General features: G+C 35.2%; 1 pseudogene; it reads left to right on the top strand.

Moving 5' to 3' along the window:
- The first annotated feature begins 11,136 nt into the window (after window positions 1–11,136).
- LOC149216321 (5S ribosomal RNA) lies at window positions 11,137–11,254 on the top strand (annotated as a pseudogene).
- The last annotated feature ends 517 nt before the right edge of the window (window positions 11,255–11,771 follow it).

Genomic DNA, 11,771 nt, shown 5'->3' with positions numbered 1-11,771 from the left:
TCCACACTTGCCACGAGTTTATAACACATACTCGGTGGTTAAGTTTACATCAAGATGGACGCAACACTCCAGCGATGAAAACAAGGCCAACATATCATTGTTGCTTCAACAAGTGATGGAAAACACATCATCACTGCAACACATGATTTACAAACATGAGGCCAAACACTTAATTTTTCTTTGACAACTGATGGAAACATGACATCACTTTCACAGTTTATCATGCAACTCAAAATAAGACCATACATCATTGTTGTTGAATAAGTGATGGAAAACACATCATCACTTTTACATTTTAAAATGCAACATATGATTTACAAAAGCACGATCATGACATGCTAAGATGTCTAAAAACCATTTTTCACTTATCATTGTGAATGGGTCATCCCCTTGTGGTGGTTTTGCTTGTTGAACAATTGTTTCACTTGGTTAATACACCGACACTCTATCTTTAAGGCATTGTTCTGGATGGAGCCTCCAATAAGTGGCTCTTTGATGACCATTTCTGTCGCAATGACTGCAATACATCTTCTTCCTCCATATTTGCTTAACCTATTTCCTTACCTGTGGTTGAGAGGGTATTTCACGCCTCATCCTTTTGTGTGCTACCATTTTTTCCAACACTTAGAAAATGTATGGTTATGTAATCCACAAAAGGTACATGTTTTTCAATGCCATGTTTTATGTTTATCTTTAACAACATGATTATAATCGAAATGAACATTTGAATGTCGAGAGTGGTTATACCTTTCCTTTTTGTCTCTGGTGTAAGTATGGCGATGAGAGCTTGCCTTGGCTCTTTTCCTGCAATGGAAACTTCCATGGGATGATGGGGATGTGTTCCCATCATTCTCTTTCCTCAATGATTTCAACGATGTCTCGGAAGCATATGACACCTTCGAGCATTATCCCTTGGTGTATCTCAAGCCTAGAAATTGAGGTCTCTACACAACCTCCAATGGTTGAGTTACGTCGTGGTTATTAACACCAAGTTCTTTTTCCTCCTCATGCCTTGTCCTTGTAAGGAGCCTCATGTTTTTCCCTGTAATTGGGATCTCCACATCTCCAATAGAAATCATACTATGTGACGACGAAACTGAAAGGAAATCAACATCTTTTACCTCCTCTGTCGATTTGGAAAGAACTTATGAGGGCTTCTCATCATCTGTTGTTGGTTCACTAGCTGTCTTGGCACATTCCCCAACTTCCTTTTTGACATACCCAAGTCCTGTTCGATACGGTAATTCCTCTACTTTGATGGGGTTGACAATGCCTTGGCCATTAACGCCCAAGCCTTTTCCTTCATACCCCATTCCCTTCACAATTTGGAGCCAATTCTTATGGTATGATTTTCAAAAACAACGAAATCATCATCAGGAAACATACATGAATTCGGAGAACTACTTTTTACCTCACATGGATCACACTGCAGCTTTTCCAAGGCCTCGTCCTTTGCTTGCAGTTGTCGTACCAAACTTTGTTTTCCCTCTTTCTCTTCATGTAGGCGCCTCTTCAATTCAACGTTCTCGATTTGAATATTATGTTTGTTGTGCTTCAGTTCTTCCAGGGCCTCTTCCATGGCTTGCAACTAAAGCTGCAATTGCTCCTTTTCCTCTATCTCTTTCTGTAGAGTTTCATACATGATTTCCACCCTTTTGGAAATGTTGAGCATGGTATCATACATCACTTTTTCATCATATGTTGTTGCACGTTCCATTGTTCACGCTTGCAATTCACATCAACGCAAATACTGTTCTGATACCACTTAATCCAAGTCCGGGTGTGACAAAGGACCCTTCGAAGACCTTTTACTTTCGTGATGTGCTAGATTGCATTTTTAAAAGAACATAAATGAATACATGTGCATGTTATAAAGAAGAGGAACATGTCAATCCTCAACACATGAAAACATAAGCTGTTGATAACGGAGTTCGTCCAAGAGGGACTATGTCTCCAGGGCCCGGTGTCAAGATGGTGTACGTTGCTGCATTAAGTGATGTCAATAGTGATGATATACATAAGAGGTGTTGTCACTATCATATAAGGAAAATGCCCTCACGCAAGAGTGGCTCCAAGAGATGTTCTGCTATAGGAATTCTCAGTGAAAAATGACTCCTATCAGTATGACATAAAACTCATGCATGATTTGCATCTCGCCAACATGGCATAACAGGGATCTCAATGCAAACATACATGATGACAACATTAGTGTCCCATCAACATACAATAAAAGGATCTCAAAACACAGCATGACGAATCATGACAACAAGTACATCACACATATGATTCTGCATCACATCAAGTAGGAATCATGAAAACGAGTAAGAAACAAGATCCCACATCAAGCATCAAATAGGGATCTATGCAGCACAATGCATAGCAAGAAGAAGTACATGAACACTGCATATACCTCACATCCAGGGCCAACTGAAGAAAAGGATGTCAAGCTACTGAAGTTGTTCGAACCATCGATCTCACGGCATCGAATCGCATGAAAATCGCTGCTCGCACATGAATGCTGACACCTGCACTCCACTTAGAAAAGTGGCTCGAAAATGAAATGAGAAAAGGGGAAATATGAACTCACCATAAGATTTTTGGCGTCGAATAGTGTAAAATTGACTATCCAATTTTTGAATTCTGAGAAATTGAGAATCTGGGGCTCAAGGAATCTTTTAGATTCCCCTTAGATTCCTCAAATATTCTGCTCCATGGGTGCACTGGAAATCTGCAACTCAAAAGGTGAGTCCAACATCGCCATTGTGATCCTTACAAAAAACTGTGAAAAATGACTATAAACTTGACTATATTTCGACATGGAGAAAAATTACCCCCTCAAGGAAATTTCAAGGATCATGATTCCGCTCCCTATTTCTACAGCAATCATCGTTCCACCTGCAACATATTAAAATATTATGTGTATAGAAAAACGTGTCATGAGTCCGCTCCTGGTTCCATCACTCATGGTTCTGCAGTATGCTCCTATCTGCTCTCCATTCCGCCACCTCTCTCACCTCTTGCAAAAGAAGTTAAAGGGTTAAATACACAATGGTCGCAGAGTTACAGGAAGCCGACCCACGTGGCTCAACAGTGGGGGAGGAGGCTATGAAGGCAAAGGTTGCGGTTTCGAATCTACAAAATAGCGCATTAACACATTTAACTGTTGTAATGAAGCACGGTGTTGGAGGTTGGTTTTGGTTCATACATGGTACGTTGTATTTATGGGGCCGCTCGCTTGGGGCCGGGCACGTGGATCGGGCGGGTTCAACCCTCGCCAGTACCCTTATCATTATTTCCCATCATTAGTTGTGAAGTTTTCGGGGGTGTGGGCTAGGTCCATCGAGGGTTAATAAGGTTATGTAGATAAATTTTCATGGTAATTGATGTCATGAAACAACATCAGATTTTAATATTAAGGTCCATTACGTTGGAATATTTACACCTTTTTCAATAAATACAAGTCACACATATCGGAATGTGGGGAGTGAGGAATATAATTTTGGAAAATGTCATAGGTGAAATTTACAATGGATGTTAAAAAGTTCATGACATAATCCTTCAAGTTTTACCCAGTGTGATTTAAACCACTCACGTGTTTTTTGTCAAGTTAGTATCAACATAAATTTGATTCATAAAAGTTTAGGTTTTTTTAACTTTTACAAAAATATGCTTTGTTATAAAATTATATTTTGTAATTTTAAGGAAAAATAAAATTTCATAATTAAAAAAAAACAACCATGTGCATCCTGAAGCTTATAAAAAACATTTATTTAATATATCCTCAAATGCTAAAATAGTTTATATATTTTTTACTTATACAAAATCATGTTTGGTTATAAAAAAATATATTATGTAAATTATGTTTCGTTATAAAAACATATATATTATGTAATTTTAAAGAAAAGTGAAATTTCATAATTAAAAAAAACAACCATGTGCACCATGAAGCTTATAAAAAATATTGATTTAATATATCGTCAAATGCTAATTTTTTGTTTGGGAATAATTTCATAAAATTTATGGCTTTTTTTGGGAAAATAATTTTATGCTTTATAAAATGTGTGAAGTTAATGTTAAAATTTTAGATTCAATAGGAAGAATTTTAATTTCACTCCCGTCTATAGTAATAATACTATAAAACTTGATGTTTTAGATAAATTTGAAATGGTTTATGTTAATAACAAAGTGTTATATAGAAAAGATTTATGATGAAATTTTAGTAGGGTTTAGGATATATTGTTGAAAAATATAGCAAGAAATTCTCAATTTGATTTTGTCTTGATTAAATTGAGAAAATTTGAATTTCCACAATACATATTGGAGGTAGTTAACTGAGGTGATATGACACTTGTCACTTAGTTAACTCAATTAATTCGAGTTGGAGGGATTGAGTTCAATTAATCATGAGTGATTGCTAATTTGTAGCAATATAATTCAATTATATTAAATTGTGTTCATTTAAACTAGTTCCAATTGTTGGAGGAACTGGCGGAAGGTCAGATGTGCAGTGTGACTTCAATCTAACTCAGTGATCATTCGACTAACTAATCAATCTTCCTAGATTAGCTAGTGCATGTAGAGAATTCAAGTTACCTAGTTGAGGTGGAGATTCCAAGGCAGTGTAACATCAATTATAAACTATTCTCAAGTGTAGAGGTGTTGCATGAAACTTGATGATCAACCTGAGGAATTGCATAATCCATTTTTGAGAAATTCCTAAATAATAGGGGCTTAATTTCTCAAGGAATTATGCAATGAAATAGGGGCTCAAGCAGAGGAAGAAATTGACTAAGTATAGGTCAGAGCTTCTTAGTGAGCAGAGAGATAGGTTATGCACTTGTAGGTTGTGCTCAGTTGAGCAAATTAATTGTAATATATCTCTATTCATCAGATTAATACAAGTAGACATTGGGGTTTTTAGTAGATTACTTTCCCCAAGAAAAATATTGTGTGCATGTGTGTTATTTCTTATTTCATGTTTGGGATCGATGTTCTAAATTGTGAATTACTTTCCGTAGAGCAGTAGAGTAGGTTTGTGTCTTGTGATTTTGATTAAAACTTCATGAGCAGTTGCAAATCTACATCATAATTTCTACATATGCTAAGATGGATATGTTATGAAACTAATGAGACTGAGTATTATAACCTAAAAAAAAAGTAAATTCATATATGATCAAAAAACCTGCTCATAACATTGTTATAATAAAAGACTAACATATCGATTTGAGGGGGTGTGATTATGATTGGCAACTTTAAATAATTGTTATAAAGGTTAACTATAATGGGTAATCCAGCATGACAAAGATGGGCTTTACAAGACACATTAAGGATAGAAATTACAGGATGAGAGTCGAAGTGCAATAGAATTCTCAAAGATAACCCAATTTAAAGACGGTAAAATTGGGCTACAACATATTGAAATTTTAATTTACATATAGGCATCGTGTAATTTAAAATTATTCTAGGGTATTATTCAAGATATATTTTAAGGATTCAAATATTATACCTATGTATAGTATTCTAGGTTACTATTATAGTTTGAAAAATCATGCATATACAATGTAGGTGGATTTTGAATAAAAAAATAAGTAATTTACCATTAAAATTGGTAATTTTATGGAAAATATTATAAATTTAATCATATCTATGTAAATTTGGTAATTTTATGGTAAATATTATAAATCTAATTGTATCTATGTAAAAAATAGGTAATTATTTAACCGAATAGGCACATGTTTTTTTAGAAAATCACTAAAAAAATAACCAATTACTAAAATCTTCTCTAGATTTGTTTACGTTTTAAAGAAATTTTGGATTGAATATCGTGTGGGACAATTATAACATTCAAATAGAGTTTAGAATAACTTTTCAGCTATTTTAAAACCTAGTCAAAACCCTCAATCTTAATTGGACCTACAAAATTATTTTTAGGTAGTTTTACCAAATTTGTTTGTAAAATAGAAGCATATACACTTTTCTTTAAGCATATAGTCTACTACTCACCTTTACCTCATTAAAGGTGTATATACATCCCATAACATGTTTTCCAGCCTTAAAAATTTGGGTTTGACAGTTTTTTAGGGGGAATTTCTTTTGGGTTTCCTTATTGTGAATGAGGAGGTAATATATTCTTTACTTAGGTAGTGATTGACTTTCTTATTAAATTAATTAATTAATTTTATTGATTTATTATAAGACATCATGTGATATAGACAAAACACCATAGTCAAAACACCTTAGGAATTCATCCTTTTAGGTCTTGTAATTCACCTAGATAAATAAAATAATTGCTTTTAGATGTCTAAATAAAGATTACATGCATGTTATTAGTCTTTGCCTCTTTAGGGACTATAACACTTGCTTCACAGTAAAATTCCCTTGACTCTCGATTACTTTTATGAGATTTTGTGACTTTTGGTAACTTTAACCAAAGTTTTTGGAAAATACTGAATATTTCTATCTTTATGTAAATTCAAAAATAATTTTCCATTTTTTGGAAAATATATTTCTAATTGTCCATTGCCTTGATGTAACATAATTCCCTTGGGGGAGGGCGATTTATTTTTGATATTTGTTAGTGCCTACCAAATCATTTTAAAATAATAAAAAAAGGCTAATTTTTTAACTAGCCATTCTATCGGTGAGTGATTTAACACTGACATTAACACTGTTATGAATGACACTGCTACTTCTTTTCCCAATGATGCCAAAACTAACGGGATGCTAGTTCTCTTACATAAGAAAGGGGGTGGAGGGGAGGGATGAACAAATATCCATAATGTTGATACATTGTGCAGAGTGTGGAGGAAGTTGGTCTGGAAAATGAGAGATAATAACTAGAAGTAGCAGCGATTCGTCAAGCCCTTCCTCCCCCATGGCACTATCTAAATTGAATCTACTATTACATATATCAAAACTCCTAAGAAATTATGTCACACAAATATATATAATATGCTCATATGGAACTATAATACTCTCTGGTATGAGTTGATGAGTTACAACATGGAGGAAAAAATCCATCTCCTTATATTCACATTTGAGATGCGACCCTATGAATAAGGACCTTAAGTGGAATTGAAAAATCTACTGGTCACATAAGGGGGTGGTTTAAGTAGCAGAAGCATAATAGCCATAAGCTAGCACAATATCTCGAACTCCCCAAAAATGGGAAAGCAGTTCACTATGTATAATCTACGAGGGTATCTCCCAGTACCCATAATCCACAATGGGCTAGCCTAGTCCTTCTCCTAGCACATATGGATCCATTTCATTATTTTTTTGAGAAGATAACGTTAATAGGAATAAGAGCTAGGCAACAATTTCTTTTGTCTAAATTCAATATCAAGTACATGACAAAGAAATAATCAAGGGAAAAGGAGTCACAAACCACTTGGAAATCCATCGCTTACATGACTACGAGCTAATGAGGATGAACTTTCTAGATGAGGATGTCCTATGTGTAGAATAAGAAGATGACAATAAGAATAATAAGGCAATGAAAGCCTAGAGTTGGAAATTTGATATTGCAATGAATAAAAAAGGCAATAGTGTAGAACCTGATTAAAAAAATATGTCATTGAGTTTTATAACATTGGATTGAAACTAAAAATTCATGATAAAGAACAAAAATTACATGATTTCATGCATTTAAAACATAAAATTGTTAACGTTGATACGTTGTGCAAAGTGCGAAGGCGCGAAGGAATCTTTCTTCCTCTGCACCTACTTACTTTGTACAATGTATCAGCATTATGTAGATTAACAATAAAAAATATATTTATACATTGTGAATAGTGAAGAGGTGAGGAGAAATATTTCTTCCTCTGCACAATGTATCAACATTATGGATATTACTACAACATAATAGAAAATGTGTACATGGAAATTTGTTTAAATGACCAACCTTTAATGGGCCATCCTTTGCATGGAATGACCATATGGAATCCAGTGCAGGGTTGAAGAGTAATACCAAAGGTGTAAATATCGATGACATCTCTTTGAGAACATTTATTAAACCCTTGGAGCCTCTTATGATTCTAAGTTTCCCTAGACTAGTTTGTTTCCTACCTGGAAACCTTGTCATCAAAGACTGCATCCCTACTAATATCAAGCTTCCCTACTAATATCAAAGAGACTACCAACCATTATGGTGGAGCTCACCCTGGGGGTCCATACAAGCCTTTGGGTTCTCACCCTCTAGGCTACTGAGGCTATCAGATATAGTTGAACTAATTTAACAAATATTACTAGAGAAATTATTGCTACATCTATTGATCGTATGGCAATGTTTCTTAGATCTATTTTTCATGGGTAAATAACTCATTATGGATCTTCCTCCACACTCTGTACCATTTTTAAAATTGAAACATTGTGAGAAGTGTGAATAAAGAAAGCTTCCTCTGCACTCCACACAATATATCAACGAGCAGTTGTTGTTCGTAATTTTAGGCTTTTATCCCCCTTTGTATAACGATAGTTTCACTTATTTAGTCGTTGTATATTAGCGTAGCCCCTCATCATTATTATTATATGTTATGGGTTTTACTCATCTAAATCTTAGTGATTGTCAATATTATCAGGTTTCGTCAAACATGGTTCAGTGATGGTTGTTGTTGGGCCAACCTTTGCATGGAATGACCATATGGAAGCAAGCATATGGATTGAAGAGTGATATCAAAGATGTACAAATCAATGAAATATCTTGGAGCATGCCCCCCCTCAATATTACATGGCAATTTTCCAGTAGCTATATTCTATAATGGTCCATCCCATTCCTTCTCCTAGCTTGTATGGACCAACTTAAGTATTTTTTTGAGAAGCCGACATTAATAGGAAAATTAGCTAGGTGGTAATTTCTCTTGTATGAATTCGACATCACATACATGACAAAGAAAGAATTAAGGGACAAGGAGGCACAAACCACTTGGAAAGCCATCACTTACCCGACTATGAGCTATTGAGGATGGATCCAAATGAGGACATCCTTTGTGCAGAATAAGAACGTAACGATAAGAAAAATAATGTAGCAAAATTCGAGAGTTGGAAATTCTAGAACTATTGGATAAATAATATATTGTGGAGGTGCAAAGGTTCTTTTTCATACTCCTCCACATTCCTGCACCTGCACACAATTAACTCTTTTAAGTGGGTGGCAACCACCTTTCCAGTATACTCCACCTTAGTTTTGATACACTTTGTATCAATAAGTGCAAAAGTGTGGTAGTGTAGAGGTATGGGAGTGCAGAGAAGCACCTTTGTACCTCTACACTTCAGCATTTCCTCTCTGACGAAAAAAGAGCAGATGACAAACCTTTCATTGTGCAGAGTGCAAAGGTGTGGAGGAAAATTTAATTGTGCTTCCTCTGCACCTCCACATTTTCTTAAACTTGGTTAATTTGGTACCCATGGCATACATTTCTTCATGCTCAATGAATTTATGCTTGAATTTTATTTATAATTTAATACACATAATTAGTGATGGCTTATTTTATATTTGCATCGGAGATGATCAAATTTTCCAAAAAATTTCAAGACACCAAATTTATTTATATATTCAAATGCACATGTCAAATAACAAAAAAAAAATCATAATGTAACTAAAATCTAACCAAACAAGCCCCAAAACATTAAACCATTAAAATACACTAAATAGAAATTGATATAGTCTATACACTCATTTTATTTTGTGTGCATTGAACCAAACATATACATCAAACATGATTTATTTATAAATATCCCTACAATAAGTTAACTTTAATATGCAAGTTATGGGTTAACATAACATCATAAGATCTCACTCCCTTGTGTGTGTCCAATTCTTCTTCTGCACATTAGCATGATTGTATCCTCCTTCAGTAGTAGGGAGACATATATCCTCCCACATGCTAATATGACATTCATCCTCCCTCGCCAGCCAGGAAATGGTAGTCACCTATCTAGTATACTCCACCTTAGTTTTGATATAATGTGTATCAATAAATGTGGAAGTGTGAAGGTGCGGAAGTGCAAAGAAGCACCTATGCACCTCTACACTTATCCATTTCATTTTTGATGAAAAAAATAGAAAATGACAAACTTTCATTGTGTAGACTTTGGAGGAATATTCCATTGTTCTTCCTTCACAGCTTTATAATCTGCACCTCTGCACAATGTATCAACGAACAATTTTTGTTCGTAATTTTAGGCTTTTCTTCCCCTTTGTAGAAAAATAGCTTCACTTCTTTAGAAATTGTATATTAGTGCAACCCTTCATCATTATTATTATATGACATGATTTTTCCTCATATGAATCTCTTTGATCATTAATTTTATTAAGTTTCGTCAACCAAGGTTTGATGATGGTTGTTGTTAGGTCAGCCTTTGTATGGAATGACCATATGGAAGCAAATATATAGATTGAAGAGCGAGCTCAAAGGCATACAGATCGATGACATATTTTGGAACATGCTCCCCTCAGTAGTAAAGGGGTATTTCCCTGTAGCCATTGTCCATAGTGTTCCAACCCAGTCCTTCTCCTAGCTTGTATGGATCCACTTCATCATTTTCTTGAGAAGCCAGCGTTAACAGGAAGAGGAGCTAGGTGGCAATTTCTCTTGTCCAAATTTGACATCACATATGTGATATAGGAAGAATTAAGGACAAGGAGTCACAAACCACTTGGAAATCCATCCATTAACCAACTACAAGTTGATGAGGACATATTTTCTAGATGAGGACATCATGTCTACAGAATAAGAAGATAATGATAAGAAAAATAAGGAAACAAGAGATGAGAGTTGGAAATATTTTTCGACGATGCAATGAATAAGAAAGGGAGTGGTGTAGGAGATATATTTAAAAATATGTCATTGAGTTTGTTAACATTGAATTGAAACTAAAAAATTATGATAAAGAACAAAACTTACATGATTGCATGCATTTAAAACATACAACTTTTAACATTGATACATTGTGTGGAGGTGCAAAGGAAGCTTTCTTCCTCTACACCTCTGCACTCTGCAAAATGTATCAATGTTGTCGAGATTAACAATAAAACTTATATTGATACATTATGTAGAGTGTGGAGGTGCAGAGGAAGCTTTCTTCATCTGCACTTTTGCACTCTACACAATGTATTAATGTTAGGGGTTGGGGGAGGGGTGTGATCATACCAACGTTAATGCATCAGATCCATCAAAACTCCACAGTTAAGCATGCTTGGGCTAGAGTAGTACTGGGATGGGTGACCTCTTGGGAAGTCCTAGTGTTTCACCCTCCCTAATTTAACCCTCGAGTGCAGTGTGATTTGGCCCCATTGGGCTCAACCTGGCCCACAATTTAATTCATATCTCCCAGATATTTTCAGCCACCCTCTGCATGCATGTTGCACTTAGAGAGGTAGTGGTGTGCATGCAAAGTTTAATTTCTAATCTTGATGGTGGAAGAGACATTACGATAGACATTAAGGTGAGGTTTCCTTCCGGTGTGATGGGTAAGTTGGTTTGCGCCCTTCGTCTACTGTGGATTTTTCCTGGGCTAGTCATTTTGGGAAACTTGAGTCATCGTCTACTCCAAGTATTGGAAGCGCCCACTGGTATGTCTCCACTCTTAATTTATCTCTCTCTACATGTATGGATCAGTGTATCTTCCCTCTGATCTATGAGATGCATGCTTCTATGGTTTGGTGGGACTAGAATCAGAATTTCCTAGAGCATGGCATTGTATGGTTTATGGTTTGTGTTGAGTCTTTAATATTGTATGTCCCAGTGTTTATGGTGTATGGGATTTGGTTG

Source organism: Pinus tabuliformis, chromosome 1_1 (assembly GCF_031772625.1).
Source record: "Pinus tabuliformis cultivar Carrire ecotype Pingquan chromosome 1_1, CPIR1, whole genome shotgun sequence".
NCBI lineage: Eukaryota > Viridiplantae > Streptophyta > Pinopsida > Pinales > Pinaceae > Pinus > Pinus tabuliformis.
The sequence above is the reverse complement of the archived record's forward strand: the minus strand, read 5'-3'. Positions and strand labels throughout refer to the sequence as shown.